Below are 16394 nucleotides of genomic sequence, written 5' to 3'. Positions count from 1 at the left end.
CCAAAGCTCATGAAAGATTTGGTAGCCAATCTAACCCTGCCAGAAATATTCAGGTGATTGAGGGACAACAGGCCCAGGATTGGGAAAACTGTTTGGAAAGACTCATTGGGGAGAGAAATACTTCAGGTTTAGAAAGCAAAGACCAAAAATATCATGTTAGTATATTGCCTAATGTTGTGAGAACTGTCACTAACAATGTTTTAGTAATGATGTGGCGATGGACTGGGATGGACAAAGTCCAAAGTCACATGATACCCAGTTTTGTTTAACAAGTTTATTTGAAATCACAAGCTTTTGGAGCACTATTCCTTTGTCAGCTGAAGTCCTGCCGACTATATTTCAATGTTTTAGTAAGGTAGGGTATTGATGAAAAAGTAGGATTAAGTGCAGAGATGTCATGCTCAATTAATGCATATTCAAGTGTTCGTCAAAATTTAGTTATTCAACTAGTGAAGTTTAATAGGGGAAGGTATGAATTCATTCATGAATGATAATTTTATGCTGGCAGACAACTGAGCTTTAGGAAGAGTTAAAGGCAGAGTTGATTCTCAGCCAGATTGTCGTCAGAGTGATGAATGTAACCTTCTCAGATGTTACAAGTCCAGGGAGATTTATCAATAGAGGAAGCCATGCAAATCATTTGGCAAATTGAACTTTGAAAATAAAACCAGTATCTATTTGGGGGAAGTTGACATGCAATAGGAAAAACAAAGTGAGGCAAGTTTGTAGGTTACTGAAGATAAAGCACATGAGATCCACAGCCTGGCAAAATAAAATAAAAACATGAGTGAGTTGCAATTTTGAAGTGGTGGGAACAAGCCATAAAAATATGCAAGATGTCCAGCAGGAGCATATAATGCTGTGACTGTCGTCGGATAGGAAAATTGGTAAAACTGGAAAACAAAGGAAGAAATTCTTCAAACAACACCTCATTCAAGGTGTTCAAAAGCACATGGAAAAATCCTTCTGGAAAAGTTAAGTACAGGGAACAAATAGTGGAACATCAACTCGAAGTAAATAAATACTCCACAAAGTTTAAACTAGATACAGGAACTGGTGTTTTTACTATTATCACATTAACACAAATCAATCGATCAAATTAGTTTACAACCATCATTCATGAAGGTTCAATGTCCGAGAGGAACATCATTGAAAGTAAAAGGCCAACTCAGGGCGAATTTCAGATATAAAGGAAGTGCAATCCTGGAATCTCTCTATTATTTACAATCAGAAATGCTCTCTGCTCTGTAGTAAGGCTGAGATTGATGTGTACAGTTTATAAAATTGCTGCTAATAAAGAAACAAATTAATTTTTGAGTGGGTTCTCAAATCTTTTTTCAAGACTGGGGAAATTAAAGACAAAGCAACACATCATCCCATCAGATGATGTTAAAATTGTGTTCTTACATGTGCAGAGGTATACACCTCATCCACTCTCGAAGGTAGTGAAAGAAGAATTAAACAATGCACTGCAATAATGATTGATTTCATGGTTACCATACCAACAATGTGTTGTCAGTTATAGTTATAGTTTCAAAAGAAAATGGTTTGATAAGAATCTGTGTGGATCTAACTCACTTAAATAAAGCAGTGAAACGTTAGATTCATCCAAAGTTTCAGTGAATGAATGTCTTACAAAACTAACAAGGTCACCCTACTTATCAAACTAATAAAATTTAGTGATTACCGCTGCATGAAATTTGACTACACTGATTAGAACTTCTGGCATTATTGTTTGAACAGATTACCTTTTGAAATATACCAGAGAATGTTCAGAGGACGACATTCACTACATTAGAAGATAGTGTAATATGTCACATGGGCTATATATTAATATTTATATCAACAAAAGAGGACCAAGACCAAAGAGTTAGAAAATCGATGCATGTCCTATAGAATGCATGTCTAACACTAAAAACTATGTGTTGTGAAATGTGTTTCAAAACATTTGACCTTATCATTCAAGCTACTAAAATCACAGTTGAACTGCAGAAAATAAAAGCCATAAGAGTTCCCACCATTCAAGCACATCACAAAGCTTTGAAGACTGCATAGGGAATCAAATGGGCAAGTTTCCAAAAAATTGGACAAAAGTTCAGAAGGCGCTGACAGAGCTGTCAAGGCAGTGTCAACAATGATACTGGAACATTGATTAGGACTTGTAGAAACAAATCAAAACTCCTGACCTTTTCAGAATACTTTCCATTCTGATCCATATTTACTGACTACAGTGCTGGTGGATGCATCAGCAGGATTGGCTGTACAACTCTTTCACGTGTAGAAAAATGGAAAGCATCTTTTAGTCAGATAATTAAAAGAGATAGGAAAGTGTTGCAACACATGAGAAAGAAGCTTTGGTATTAATGCGGCTTTGTGAATAACATTCAGATTATGATGGGATTATGCATTGCAGGATCATGAAGCAATGGTTACTTTGCTGAATGCAAAATAAATTGCGATGTTTCTGTGCAGAATTCAGTTCAGATTATGATTTATGAGGTCAGATTCAATTATTGAGATAAAAAATAGCATTGGAGTCATAGAGATATACAGGACAGAAACAGACCCTTTGGTCCACTTTATCCATGACGACCAGATATCCCAACCTAATCGAGTCCGACTTGCCAGCACCTGGCCCATATCCCTCCAAACTCTTCCTATTCATATACCCATCCAGATGCCTTTTAAATGTTGCAATTGTACCGACCTCCACCACTTCCTCTGGCAGCTCATTCTCTAGTTCTGGACTCCCCACCCCAGGAAAAAACTTTGTCTATTTACCCTATCCATGCCCCTCATGATTTTATAAACCTCTATACCTCTGACGCTCCAGGCAAAACAGCCCCAGCCTGTTCAGCCTCTCCCTGTAGTTCAAATCCTCTAATCCTGGCAACATCCTTGTAAATGCCTTCTGAACCCTTTCAAGTTTTACAACATCCTTTTGATAGAAAGGAGACCAGAATTGCATGCAATATTCCAAAAGTGGCCCGATCAGCATCCTGTACAGCCACAACTTGACCTCCCAACTCCTATACTCAATACTCTGACCAATAAAGGAAAACACACTAAGTGCCTTCTTCACTATTCTATTCACCTGCAACTCTATTTTCAAAGGGCTATGAACCTACACTCCAAGGTCTCCCTGTTCAGCATCACTCTCTAGGACCTTACCATTAAGTGTATAAGTCCTGCTAAGATTTGCTTTCCCAAAATGCAACACCTTGCATTTATTCAAATTAAATTCCATCTGTCACTCCTCAGCCCATTGGCCCATCTGATCAAGTTTCCATTGTAATCTGAGGTAACCTTCTTCGCTGTTCACAACACCTCTAATTTTGGTGTCATCTGCAAACTTACCAACACCGATCCTTGTGGCACTCCTGTGGTCACAGGGCTGCAATACATTCTCAAGGATATTGAATGAATAGGTCAAGGAGATTTAGACTTCATTGAGGAAGTTGAAGGCTGTGCAACAGAAGTTACTAAACACTTACAAGCTACTGGAAGGAAGTTTTAAGAGATACAAGAAGTCTATAACAGAATTAAGAATATCTTCAAATCTCAAACTGTTGTTTGGAACAATGGTCAGGTTACGTTTCTAACAATCTTTGCACTTTGAACAGTGAAAACACCTTGCTGACATTGACAACGTGCAAATTTTCAATGAGAGGCTTGGAATACTAGGAGGTCTTCAACTTGAGATGCTTCAAAGAATTAATCAACGCCATTTGTGGCCCCCTTGCAATACACTTTGTAATATGAAATCAGTCTGATGGCCAGCTATCAATCAATCTACATTCAGAAATAATTGCTAATTACATTCCTTGTGCTATAAATAGCCAGGATTTAAATACCATTATTACCTTCATCATTTCCATTAAGGCCCTGGGGCAGCTATGAATAGATTTATTTGTATTCAAAGGGAACACTTTCATTATCTTCATTGACTATTACTCAAGATGGATTAACATCAACTGCCTGCATAGTCTCATAGCAGGGGCGGTAATACGATTGCTGAAAAAAATCTATTCAATTCATGGGATTCTGGACATTGAAGTATCAGACAATGGTCCACAGTTTACAAATGAGCAGTTCAAGAGATTTGCACATAAATTTAACTTCATTCATTTTATCTGTCCACCTTGCTATTCTCAAGCAAATGAAGAAGATGGGAGACTGGGCCGAACAATAAAAGTATCACTAAAGTATTACTAAAACATTATTAGTGATGGTTCTCACAGCACTAGGCAGTATACTGACATGATCTTTCTGGTCTTTACTTTCTAAACCTGAAGTATTTCTCTCCCCTTATGAATCTTTCCATCCAGTTTTCCCTATCCTGGGCCTGTTGTCCCTCAATCACCTGAATATTTTTGGCAGGGTTAGATTGGCTACCAAACCTTCCTAAGCTTTGAAGCTATTTCTACATCTGTTTCTGTATCTATCTGGTTACAAATGGCTGTGGGTGAATATTTCTGGCAGGGTTAGATTGGCTACCAAATCTTTCATGAGCTTTGGAGCTATTCTTACATCTACTTCTGTATCTATCTGGTTACGAATGGCTGTGGCTCATTGATCACTATTGTTCAATCACCTTGCCTGTTTTCCAGCCTTCATTTTCTCCTGCAGTAACTTTGATGTCTTAGCGACTTTTCAAAGAATGCATTTTGTTCACTTGACCATGAAATTCACTTCATTTGCTGCCATTGTGATTTTGTTTTGCCTTTTCCTTTCTACCATACTTTGAAGTGTGCTTGAGGTTTTGTCATTTGAAGTGCTGCTGTTTGAGTCTGTGGAACTTTGTGTAAGAATTCTTCATTTACAGCTTGCAATAGAAATATTATATTTGGACAAGGTTCAAGCTTGTGCACTCTTCCAGCTCATACTACATAGTCATGTAATTCTCATCATTATCACAAAAATGGTGAAAAGTAGTGGACCCAACATCAGTTCCTGTGAACACTACTTTTCATCATTTATATAAATGATTTGGTTATGAACATAAATGGAAGAGATTAAGGGAATCATAGAATCCCTAAAGTGAGGAAACAGGCCCTACAAGTCCACACCAACCTTCCAAAGAGTAACCCACCCTATGTTTACCTGTGACCAATGCACATAACCTACACATCCCTGAACACTATGGGCAATTTAGCATGGCCAATTCATTTCACATCTTTGGACTGTGGAAGGAAACCCACACAGACACGGGGAGAACGTGCAAATCCATACAGACAGTCACCCAAGGCTGGAATCAAACCTGGGTCCCTGTCACTGTGAGGCAGCAGTAGTAACCACTGAGCCACTGTGCACTGTTTCTATTTTGACTTTGTATGTTAAAACCTCACATGACTGAGGCTGGCCACAGCAGAGTGAACCAGTGTGAAGAGGAGCAAAGGGACATCAAGGTTTGAAACCTCAATAAAAGGTACAGAACATAAGAGTTATCAGAACTGCGGCCAAGGGAAAGGTTATGTGTAAAAGACCATCAAAGGGCAAGAATGATCATCAAAGAAAGCCCAACAACTATGATCATGGATGTTTAAACAATCATTGGATTATAAGAAGCAAGTGAAAAGCATTGATTATCATTGGACAAGAAACCAATAGAATCTTGGAACTATTTCACAGAAGAGGAGATTTTCTTTTTAAAAAAGCACTGCAACAACCAAGGAGAAGGAAAGAGAAGGGAAAGTGCATATCTCAGATTCTTAAAGCCAGAATGGGGTCTGAACTGGATCAGGGAGATTAGTCAAGTCTAATGCTGTGATATCTGAGATTGTGATTATGTATAGAATATAAGTGCAATGGAACCAAAAACATATGGGGAGATTTTGAGTAATGTGTTAAACATCAGGGAAAGGTGTGTTACGTTGATGACTCCAGATTAACCTATGGACACATTGAATTTTAGCTACAACATGTGACTTTAAAAAGCAGTATATAGCCAAAATGAGACCACAAATGTAAATTTTGAGCAACATAGTTCAGGAACTGCAAAGTCTGTGTGGATTATCATCAGCTGAAAGGAGAACCCATAACATTACAGTTTTTGAGTGTCAAGGAAGCATCAATGAGAAGCACCCTAAAGGAATAAATGCACTGCAAGCTTTTCTCTGAGAGTTTATCTCAAGTTGTAAATGGAATGGGAAAAAAGAGAGCAGTCTAGATGTGAGGCATGTTTGTATTTTCCACTTCCAAGAAACACCAGAGCAGGAGTTAAAAGGTAATATTAAACCTATCCTGTGTGCATGTGAGTTAACGTATGTGCTGCAAGGCTCACAGACGAGAAAACCACCAAAGGAAGAATAATAAGTTAGGGAACGTCTCCTGGGTTCGATCATAACAAGAGTCACATATTTCCATGAAAACTGGAAGGATGACATTCTAACCACATGTGAAGATAATGTTCTTAAGTTCATAAGATATAGCAACAGAATTAGACCATTTGGCTTGTCGAGTCTGCTCCACCATTCGATCATAGCTGATATGCTCCTCACCCTCATCTTCCTGCCTTCTCTCCATAACGCTTCAACTCTGTTACCAATTAAAAATCTGTCTAACTCCTCCTTAAATTTACTCACTGTCCCAGCACTTTGGGGTAGCGAATCCCATAGATTCACAACTCTTTGGGAGTAACAATTTCTCCTCAAATTTAAATTCGCTACCCCTCATCCTAAGACTATGACCTAATGTGTGTATGGATAAAACTGAAAGATAATGAGTTCTTGTAGAAATTTCCTTGGGTTCAAGTACAATTCATTTTATGAGCATTAACTTGCCAAAGCCCCAAGTTCACCACAAAACAGTGGGTGGATCAAGGAGCTAAGAAGTTGTAACAGATACTCTGTGTGATAGTGGGCCTAAAGCAATAAGTAAAAAGTAACAGTTATCAGAGGAGAATCAAGCTCAATCATGAATCAATAGTTGACTTGGATTGGTTGTCCTGTAAGAATAATTAATCATCTACAAGGAGCTAACAAGGGAAATTGAAGGTCACCAGCTTTCTCAAGTACAATTCCCAAGAAAATTCTATGAACAAGCATGGATAGCTCAAGAGCCAATTATTTTAACTTGCACCTCAGCAAAGGAAATGACTGCAACCATGTGCCATCATGCACACTGCTTTAGTTAATTTGGTGAGAAAGCAGCAGCAGATAGGAAGCAAGTGCTTGAGGGTTTCATTGCTTAATTCTTATGACTAAACACCATTGTGCTGTATTTACAATGACAAAATTGCTGTTTATTATTCCAGTTTAGGGTTTGCTGTATATTACATATGTTTTGTCTGGCTTTTGAGCAACTGTTTATTCTGCCCAGTGAAAAGTATATTGGAAGCCAATTAATTTCACTAAATAATATAGGTCTAACTGTGCATGGAGGAAAACTTCCACAGGGATTCTCCAGATTTCCTTCAGTAAGTCAATGGAAGCCCGAGGGAAACAACATAAATGGCTCATTATGCTTTTTCGCCTTTTTCACTATCTGTCATCAACATATGGCAGGAGATTGGAAAGTCTCTGCAAAAATTCTATGGTGATTTGTTGCAGCAATTTCCTCATATGCTGTGGATCTCCCTTACTATCAAATGCTTCTTTAGTTTAAGGAGTAACCCGGGTGACCAGATGCATAGACAACTATTGAGTTGTATGTAATTCTTGTTTTTCTACATAGCTTGCCATTGTTATTTGTGGAGAGCTATGAGATTGCATCAAACTGCTACTGATTGAATGCCAACTGATTGCACCTCTGCTGCTCCATCTATAAGCAGTCATCAATCATGCAAATTGTTCATGATCTGCGACAGAACAACAATAGGGACCACAACAGACTGAGTGAGACATATCAGGTATAAAATGGGATAAAATAAAATATTTTCACATTCCAGGTCTTAGAATCACATAATCCATACAGTGCACAAACAGGCCATTTGGCCCAACAACTCCACACCGACCCTCCGAAGAGTAACCCACCCAGACCCATTCCTTCCTGACCAATGCATCTCACCCACACATTCCTGAACGCTGTGGGCAATTTAGCATAGCCATGCTAACGTGCACGTCTTTGGACTGTAGGAGGAAACCGGAGCACCTGGAGGAAATCAACACTGACACAGGGAGAATGTGCAAACTCCACACAGACAATTACCTGAGGCTGGAATTAAACCCAGGTCCCTGGCGCTGTGAGGTAGCAGTGCTTACCACTGAGTCACCATGCCACCAACAAGTTTGACTTGTAATCTTTGCTTTTCATTTTGTTTTTGGACAGTAAAAATTACTTTGGATAGGCTAAATAGTTGATTTCTGCTCCCATGTTCATATATTTTTAAATACCTCTGTTCAGTTTTCTCTTATCCAGACACCGGACAGTTAGCTGGCTCGATATTTCCTGATAACTCCATCTTCACATTTAATTGGTTTAATTCATTAATTGATATTTAATACAAGCCCAGAGCAGTTGCATTTGCAACTGATGTAACTCACTAGCTTAATACATTATTTTTGCGTACAGCTAGTAGTGTTTGCAGTATGCCCGTCTGAACTGTTCATTCAGTTGGAGGCGGGCACAGTGGCTCTATTCCTCTTTTCCTTGCCTATTCGTGCATCTGTGCAGATGCCTGGGCGGTACGGTGGCTCAGTGGTTAGCACTGCTGCCTCACAGTATCGGGATCCCCGGTTCGATTCCAGCCTTGAACGACTGTCTGTGTGGAGTTTGCACATTTTCCCCGTGTCTGCGTGGGTTTCCTCCGGGCGCTGTGGTTTCCTCCCACAGTCCAAAGATGTGCAGGTTAGGTGAATTGGCCATGCTAAATTTCCCATAGTGATAGGTGCATTCGTAGAGAGTAGGGGAATGGGTCTGGATGGGTTACTCCTTCAGAGGGTTGGACTGGTTGGGCCAAAGGGCCTGTTTCCACACTGTAGGGAATCTAATCTAACCTCAATTTGGGCCGGTATGTTCCGCATTTCTAACCAAGATACCCAGCTCCTTTAATTACATTGAACAATAAAGTTTGTGATTAGTTACCAAACTCCAAACTAATTGTAAATCACAGAATCATACAACACAAAAGGAGGCCACTCAGCCTAAAGTGTTTGTGCTGGCTCTCTAAAAGAGCTGTAGAAGTAGCTTCACTCTCATAGCCTAAAATCTTTCCCTTCAAGTACAAATGACAGCAAAGTTTGAAAGGAAAATATTGCAATCATCACTAACAATGAATAATAGCTAATGCATACATGAACATTGATTATTCACTTCTGCAACAAGCTTACAAAGTATATGTTTATTAAAGTCTTATGGCATGACCCATTTATGTTGAAACCAAGGGAGAAAAACAATGAGGTAAATTCATTGGCAACAGCTCAGAAGTAGCCCTCTGTTTTCTGATGTGAAATCTTTATTGTTCATCTGTACAGCCAGATGGAAGCTTGTTTGAAGAATGGTGCTATTGACAGGCCAGTATCTTTTTATGTTACAGTGATCTGTTGATCATCAGTATGAGTTTAAGTACCCTAAGGGAGTTCGAAACCATGACCACCAGTTTCTGGAATGAGACTGAGCAAACACATACCTATAAGTACCGAGATATCGTTGGTTCACCCTGAGCTACCAGATGGAATATCCTGCCTGAAGAAAAGCTTAACATTCTGGTTAACATTCTGGTGATAAAATGGGTAAGTTGTGATAACAGATAGGAATCGTGGTCTGCAATTAACCTGAACCCATTCACTGCATCCCAGGCAGCAAATTAAAATGGCTCTATCTGTTTTTTTCTGTGATTCGTGAGTGCAGCCAACACGGCAGATGGAATCTTCCCAGGATATGAACCGTGTGAGCTACGGTAAGAAATTTGGGAAGCTCCAGTGAGATGTCGAGTGAGGCCCTTCTCAATGTCAAGACCAAACAGTCGCGATTTCCAACGATCTATTGGATGTCAATATGAGATTCATGTCAGTGAGTAAAGAGAGGTCTACTAACGGGGATTATTGCTCATTAACTGGCATCTCAGGGTTGTTAGCTGCTTTCTCAGCACTCTCTTATTCTGTGCCTAGCAGGATTCCCACAGCAGCAATTCTTTGCTTTGCCTTGCTGTTCTGTGCTTTGGCCTTTCATCCTTAACTTAACAGCTCACAGTTCTTCTAATTTGTTTTCCAGTTTAGCAGACACAAAGCCAGTCAGCAATGATCTGACAAGAGGATGGAAATGTGTCTGCATGACACAGCGCTATGTCAGTGTTGCTGGCCTAGTGCGTGCCAAACACACTGCATGTGCTTCTTGGGGGAGCATTCTCAGCCAAGCACAGGGAGTTCCCCTTCAGGATGTCGAGAGCAACATCTGATATAAGTGCAGATGTTTGGCATGGTCAGTTGACTGTCAAGTCAGTCAGGGTCAAGGCCCTAAACATAGGTGCAATATAGGAGTACAAAGATGCCCATTGTTCTAATCATGAGGTTCTGAGTTTATCGCCCCAAATGCTTTTGTGCACAAGGCTCATTGTTCATTTGTTGGCACACTGGACACAACAGAGGGAAAAGAAAGATCACTTTCACAAACTAACAACCACCAGAAATCTAATCCAATGAATGTCACAGCAAATATTTTGCTCACATTGTAGGCATTAGTGCAAGTGTTCAGATAATTTCACATTCCTTTTCCTGCAATACAACAGAACTCCTTGAATTCAATAGAAGTTTTATAACTTATGTTGCTAGACCTATGGAGTTTCTCCAACAATTTCTGTTTTTGTTTCGATTTCCAGCATCTGCAGTTCTTTGTCAATTTTTGCTGCATAGAATTTACTATAAATTTTTACATTATTATTTATTTAGCTATGGTATAGTGCTGCTTACTTGAAAAAAAAAGAGAAATAAAATCCATATCCACAGATACATAAACATGTTGAAATTCCAAAAGAGCAGGTTTGTGTTTTCTGAGTAGCAAAGTCCTCCAAATGTCCCTTTTATCTGTTTGCAAAAATTCAGAATGGGATGGTAAATCTATATGGTGTTTTAACATTTGCATAGTGGACTCTGTTAATATTTTTAAGCTCTGTCTAGTAGAAATGGGTCATTACTCCACCTATTGATAAGGTAATGGAGTTATTTTTTTGTCCCCCAAAGATTCTGCTTTTCTCTGGTTGTATACGAAAATGTCCAGCCATCTTTTCAAATGGAAGTTCAGTAACTAAATTATATACCCGCCATTAATTCTGACTTTAGTATAACTAGCCACATCTACCAGGCCAGCAACACAGGAAATTCAGGAATGCCTCATCCTATCTCCACTAGACCATAAACCCACCATGGAACATTAGGCCATTATGTCAACTATTGTCACTAACCTCATTTCATCTAATGATCTCCCCCACTGCCCCAAGCTCATAGCCTCCCAACCCCACACAACTCACTTCCCAAAATTCACAAATAGGACTGCCTGAGCAGACCCATTGTTTCTGCTTGCTCCAGCCCTATAAAACTCATCTCTTCCTACTTCACCTCAATCTTTCCTCCCCTTGTCCAGTCCCTTCCCACTAACATCCACGATTCCTCCAATGCTTTTCATCATTTTCAGAATTTCCAGTTTGCGGGTTCCATCTGTCTCCTCTTTGTCATGGACGTGCAATCCCTTTACACATCCATCCTCTTCAGGATGGTCTCAGTGTGCTCCACTTCTTCCTGGAAAAAAAGCCTGTATATCCCCATCCATCCCCACCTTCTTCCACCTGACCAAGCTCATCCTCACCATGAACAACTCCTCTCATTTTTTTCAGGTCAGAAGTGTAGCTATGGATATGTGCATGGGTCCCAGCTATGTCTCTTTGTGGGATTGTTGGAACATTCCTTGACCAGTCCTATTCCGGCTTCCACCCACAACTCTTTCTCTGGTATATCAATGATGGTATCATTGGTGCTGCTTCTCTCTCTTGTCCAGAATTGGGAAAGTTTATCAATTTCGCTTCAAGTTTCTCACTTCCACCTGGTTCATCTCTGACTCCTCCCTTCCTTTCCTCACCATCTCTGTTTGCATTTCTGGGGATAGGCTGGCCACCAGTCTCCACTATAAATGAACTGATTTGCACAGCTACCTTGACTATAGATATCCACACCCGCTTCCTGTAGATACTCTATACCATTCTTCCAGCTCCTCCATCTCTGTTGCATCTCTTTTGATGATGCCAACTTTGACAAAGGGGTCTCTGAAATGTCCACCTTCTTCCTCAGCTGAGGATTTCCCACCACCATGGTTGACAGGGCCCTCAACCGTGTCTGACCCATCTTCTGTCCTTCAGCCCTCACCCCCTTTCTTCACTGTGATAGGGTCTCCCTTGTCTTCACCTGTCATCCCACCAACATCCACATCTAAAAGGTCATTAGCTGCCATTTCTACCATCTCCAGCAGGATGCCACCACCAGGCATATATTCCCTTCCCCTCCTTTGACAGCCTTCCTCAAGGGCCATTTTTTCCAGGACACCCTGGTGCCCTCCTTCTTAACTGCCAACACCACCCACTACTCCACATCACCTTCCCCCATAACCTGCAGAAGTTATAACACCTGCCCATTTACTTCCTCCCTCCTTAGTATCCAAGGGCCCAAAAACACCTTTCAAAGTGAAACAGCATTTTACTTGCACTTCACTCAATCTCGTTGACTGCATGTGCTGCTCACAATGTGGTCTCTTCTACAGTGGGGAAACAAAGCCTAGATTGGGTGACCACTTCACAGAATACCTACATTCTGATCACATAAGAGACCATGAGCTTCCAGTTGACTGTCACTTTAACACATGACCTTGTCCCCTGGTCAACATCTCTGTCTCAGACTTGCTACAGTGTTCCAGTGAAGCTCAGTGCAAGTAGGAAGAATAGCATCTCATTTCTCACTTGGGAAATCTGCAGCCTTCTGCACACAATATTAAGATCAACAATTTTAAGGTTTGAGTCATCTTCTATCATGTCCTTACCCCAACTCCTACACACCAGGCCTTGTTCTCATATGATCGGCTATGACACACAATCAATGTTAGCCACTAATTGTCCCTATTAGTAGCTATTCACTCTCTTAGGCTGACTGTTATCCACTCCCTTGTCTGTCCAAATGTTCTTCTCTCTCTTTGGGCTCTATCTCCACCTATCATTTACTCCTTACGCTCCCCCAGCCTAAGTTCTGCATTAAAAAAAAATCACATTTTCCTAGCTCCCAACAGCTCTGAGGAAGGGCCACTGGACCCAAAATATTAACTTTGCTTTCTCTCCACAGATGCGACCAGTCCTGCTGAGCTTTTCCAGCAATTTCTGTTTTTGTTTCTGATTTCTTTTGGTTTTTATTTAAATTCAGGAATGTACTGCCTTCATTTCCTGATGTACCCAGCAGATGGTGAGACAGTTCATTGGCCGAGTGCATCCACAAAACAGTCCTTGTCTTTGTCCCCTGCAAACCCATACCTTAGATCAATGCAAGTATCTACATTAATCTCGATGAATTGCTATCAAATCATTAAGCAAAATGGTGCCTATGTGCAATGGGGATTTGCAAGCTTCCTTTGGACTGTTGATAAAGCTTACCAGCTGTGATTTAGCCAGTTTAGAGTCACAGTTTTTAAACAGATTTCAGGACCATAAAGACCTGCTGCCTAAGCTGAGTATACTATTTGTATACTTAGAGTTTATTATGTCTGAAAGGCAACTTTATTATTATCTTCAGCATTGGTTTTCTTTGATGCTATATCACAAGATTACCCTGGCTATATTTATTTTCGTATTCTTGGCATGCCAAATGTTCTCCTATTCCTCTGCCGTTGCCTACAATAGCCATCCTTCCGATTTATATTCAAAGATAGAAATTACTGTTGGCAACATCAGTGAACAGTTCCTCAGTGTGTTAATAAGAGATTCCTGTGTCTCCTATTTCAACAGAGAGGCATTAAATTGGTTAACAGTTCAATTGAAATCATTCAAGAGAGTCATGTGAATGTATTGAACAATTGTCCAATAGGATTTTCAAGATATTTATACTTAATTTTGCTGCAGCTATCTTCCCCATTATATCTAAGTCACCTAGATATTAATTATACAGCTGGGCTGGGGACAGTTGGCAGAGCAGATGGTCTTTCTAGTCAATCTGTTTGCTGTGCAGTAACCCACTCTTCACATTACTCTGGAAGGTAGCTATTGGAACTAAAATTATGGTGTGAATATTACAGATTTATCAGTTCAGTAATTGCATTTTCAGAATCATGTGCTATTCCAGCATGATGTGAAGATGACTTTCATCAATCACAACATTTTTAGGATGAAGAAAGAGGCTATTTGGCCATCATGTCTGTACTCTCCCTCCAAATTAGTATTGTGACTTAGTGCCATCCTCCCAGCCTTCCTCTGTAACACCGTGCAATATTTCTATTGAAATAATCATCTCATACCCTTTTGAATATTTGATCGAATCTGCCTCCACCACTTTTCCAGGCAGTGCATTCCAGATGCAAAATGCTCTCACATGGTTTTTACTTCATTTGCAAATCACTTTAAGTCTGTGCTTTCTCATTGTTGATCATTTTATGAGTAGGAACAGTTTCTTCTTGTTTACTCTGTCCAGGTCTCTCATTATTTTGAATACTTCAATCAAATTTCCCCTTAGCCTTCTAAATTCAAAGGAAAGCAGACCAACTTCCTAAATCTAGCTTCATAACTGAAATTTCTAATCCTGGGACCATTTATGTAAACCGCTTCTGCACTGTTTCAAAGGTATTCACATCCTTCCTAAAATGTGGCATTCAAAACTCTACACAACAGTCCAGCTGTAGTCTAATTAGTGTTTTCTACACTCAACATAACCTCCTTGTTTTTGTATTCAATTAATAAACTCTAGGGTACAACATGCTTTGTTAACTGCCATCTCTACCATCTTGTCACCTTTAATGATTTGTGCATGTTTACACATAGTTTCTCTGTTCCTGCACCCACGTTACAGTAGTAAACATGGACATGAAGCAATGTTCACAATGGTGTTGATCTAGATTAGATTCCTTACAGTGTGGAAACAGGCCCTTCGGCCCAACAAGTGCACACTGACCCTCCGAAGAGTAACCCACCCAGTCCCATTTCCCTCTGACGAATGCACCTAACACTCTGGGCAATTTAGCATGGCCAATTCACCTACCCTGCACATCTTTGGACTGTGGGAGGAAACTGGAGCACCCAGGGGAAACTCATGCAGACATGGGGAGAATGTGCAAACTCCACACAGACAGTCTCCTGAGGCTGGAATCGAACCTGGGACCCTGTTGCTTTGAGGCAGCAGTATTAACCACTGAGCCACCAAGTGCCACTAATGTTGTATTGGTACATGATGTGTTAAAAACATCATTGGAATAGGAAAGAAAAGGTTAATATTAATAAGGTTAAAATTAAAGTGCATGATGGTCTTGAAATAAAGTTATGCTCGATTACTTCCTGACATGATGATATACTTAGTGAAAGTGAGGACTGTAGATGCTGGAGGTCAGAATTGAGAGTGTAGTGCTGGAAAAGCACAGCAGATTAGGCAGCAGGCAAATCAATGTATTGGGCATAAGCCATTTATCAGGAAAGGCTGATGAAGGGCTTATGTCCAAAACGTCGATTCTCTTACTCCTCAGATGCTGCCTGACCTGCTGTGCTTTACAAATGTTAATTCAGCAGTTGTAACATGGGGAGTCCAAAACTAGAGGGCATACTTTAAGGTGGGAGTGGAAAGCTTTAAAAAGGACCTAAGGGGCAACTTTTGCACCCAGAGGGTGGAGTGTGTATGGAATGAGCTGCAAAGAGGAAATGGTAGAGGCTGGTACAATGCAACATTTAAAAGGCATCTGGATGGGTAGATGAATAGGAAAGGTTTAGAAAGACATTGGCCAAATGCTGGCAAATGAGATTAGATTAAATAAGGATATCTGGTCAGCATGGACGGAAGGGTTTATTTCTATGATTCTATGAGTAAGCATATTATTAGTTCTTACACATAGCAAGGAGATAAGGAAAACTGAAAGCTAGAGAGCACTTTGAATCACCATGGAAATGAGCAGATCCAAGACTCCAGATCAAAATAACATGGACCTGCATGAAGTTGGGAATTATAAATATGTACTGAAAGCTTGAGAAGTTCTTCAAGGAAGTGAGATCTTCTCTTGTGCATATGCTGGAATAAAATCTTTGCTTCTTTGAGAGAGAAAACCTGCACAGTTACTGCCTTTGCTGTTTGAATTCATGTATCGCTGGACATTGGAGTGCATCTGGGAAAATTAACAAACAGTGAAATTCACAACTAATCTTGGAAGAACTGTTGGGCGAAGTTCACAGCGCAGAATCAGATAAGTTCATTGTTGTTTTAAGTCTGTCCAAGAGAAAGGCTGCAGTAGTGAGT

Source organism: Chiloscyllium plagiosum, chromosome 23, assembly GCF_004010195.1.
Source record: "Chiloscyllium plagiosum isolate BGI_BamShark_2017 chromosome 23, ASM401019v2, whole genome shotgun sequence".
Classification (NCBI taxonomy): Eukaryota; Metazoa; Chordata; class Chondrichthyes; order Orectolobiformes; family Hemiscylliidae; genus Chiloscyllium; species Chiloscyllium plagiosum.
The sequence above is the reverse complement of the archived record's forward strand: the minus strand, read 5'-3'. Positions refer to the sequence as shown.